The sequence below is a fragment of the Saccoglossus kowalevskii genome, chromosome 9 (assembly GCF_978046115.1).
Source record: "Saccoglossus kowalevskii chromosome 9, keSacKowa6.1, whole genome shotgun sequence".
Taxonomy (NCBI): Eukaryota; Metazoa; Hemichordata; class Enteropneusta; family Harrimaniidae; genus Saccoglossus; species Saccoglossus kowalevskii.
Genome location: NC_140649.1, coordinates 27,349,517 through 27,351,776, shown reverse-complemented (window position 1 = coordinate 27,351,776; position 2,260 = coordinate 27,349,517). Strand labels below are relative to the sequence as shown.

Below are 2,260 nucleotides of genomic sequence, written 5' to 3'. Positions count from 1 at the left end.
ATGAATCTATAAATTTGTAAAAATACATCTAACTGACATACACTATTTATTTTTCAAGAGGTTATTTCTGCTGATGCCAATATATACTGAAACGAACACATTTCCTTTAATAATTGCTGTATACTCGCCTTTGACTAATTTTGTTGATTCTTCGTACTGTATTATCATATTATTTGTCAATTAAATGCATCATCATCTGTTATAGTAAATGTAAATGTGTTATTTGCTGGTCATTATGTTGTGGTGAAATTCAATGTTTTGGTCTTTATTATTATTCCTTTACTTCTCGTTTATTTGTGTGGAGAAATATTCATAAACCTGTGATAATATATAGTTATATAAACCTGAGCAACAAGTACAAGGTGTTTGATAATATAGTTGGAAAACAAAGTGTTGGCGTATATACAAAAATCCGTTGCTATTAAATAGTTTTTTTTAAAGAATCGTTACATATGTTATTGCTATTTTGGCGGATTGATTTCATGGATAACGTTGACCTGTTAAACAGTCAATGGTGATGTGATTCACTTAGACATTTTGACGGTTTGTGGGGCAATATGCATTTTTATTTATTTATGTATGTTAAGATGATGTTTAATTCATAGTTTATGTAAACGTTGCACTCCATAAAGATGTGGTGCGTTTGGTATCTAAAGAAAATCAATGATAGAATTATGAAATTTACCATGAAATACCATACCAAACAAACATCAACAATATTATATTGGTTTTGAAAAATTTATATAACAAATTGAATGGGATTGTATGCTAAGTCTAACTAAGTCATAATCTCTATTTCTAGGATGCAGTGAAATATTTGGATTTTTATGTCACAACCGTAAATGCATAAGTAATTCCTCCGTGTGCGATGGAAACAAAGATTGTCGTGAAGCAGAAGATGAAAATATGTTGTTGTGTAAGAATCGTAAGTATTCAAATAGGACTAAATAGACTAAATTTAAATATATTATCAGATATTTCATTATTTTCACTTGCATATTCATATATTAGTTTATCAACTGTGTGTCTCACCAATCTTCTACACTTATTTTGTAAATATTTGTATCTATAGCGAAGTATAATAATTTTTGTCTATATTATTTTTGCAATAGTGTTGTATAGAATATCACATATTGAGCACTTTGCTCCAAACTGATATTCATCATCAATTAGATACTCATCATCAATTAGAAGATGGATTTTTAAGAGCCTATTTAAAAGCTTTTGTTATTATGGCGTCAATTATTTGATATGTTTGGTGAGACCGACTGGACAAGAACGCATAAAATTACACCCGGTTTTAATGTATGAGAGATCTTTTATTGATCAACCATTCAATTCTGTAAATAACAATAAACAAAAAACTATTTTCAGTAAAACATACATCACAACAAACCTATTCCCTTACTCAGTATTATTTGTATTAACTCAATTCACATGTCTAAATTTGTCTCAGCAAAATGACTAATGACGTTAAAATTACTAATAAATTTTAACTCACTACTGTGGCCGGATATAATTACAGGTTAGACGTCTCTGGTTAGCATTTGAGTAGTATCACAGGTTAGCAGCTTTGACTATCGTCACAGGTTAGCAGCGTTGACTGTCGTCACAGGTTAGCAGTGTTGACTATCGTCACAGGTTAGCAGCGTAGACAGGTTATTGATCCTATAATATAATACTATTTTCTAAATACCAGAAACTCAACTATCAATACCTCAACATAAACATTTCTAATTATGCATCACAAACTAGTAAACTTGCTAGATTAACTATGCAAAAGTTTGTTGCTTCAACAATAAATCACACTGAACGTTTCTAAGCGTATTCTGTAGTAAACATCATCCTTTAAAACTCTGAAAATTACATGTACGACGCAACTGATCAACAAATATAACATCATCATTACTCATTATACAGTTTCAGTAACCGTCCGGCAAATCATAAACACATGTCTTTCAACGTTCAAATTTTCACGCTAATAGTGGAAATGGCATGTCCACCTCAGAAAAACAACAACAATCATCTACAGTGTATATGCCAAAAAACTCACCCAATACAGCATCGTATAGATGGCAAATGTTTCTATAAACTGGTGATTTCTATGACTTTCAAAGCGACACCATTCGCTACATCAGTGCGAGCTGCCATTTTGAATCTATGTTTTGATTCCTTTGGCGCTCAATGGCGCCCTCAATGTTCAGAAGTTAAGTTTCGCTCGAAACACTGTTCATTCATCGTATATGTTCATTGCATAATC

The 2,260-nt window shown here is 31.3% G+C and overlaps 1 long non-coding RNA gene across 1 annotated transcript; it reads right to left on the bottom strand.

The window, feature by feature from the left end:
• Positions 1-1,298: 1,298 nt before the first annotated feature.
• On the bottom strand, positions 1,299-1,577 carry LOC146739123 (uncharacterized). Its single transcript, XR_014930608.1, has 2 exons — positions 1,502-1,577; positions 1,299-1,340 (listed from the first exon to the last, which is right to left on the bottom strand). It is a non-coding gene; the product is annotated as an uncharacterized LOC146739123 (long non-coding RNA).
• Between the last annotated feature and the right edge of the window lie 683 nt (positions 1,578-2,260).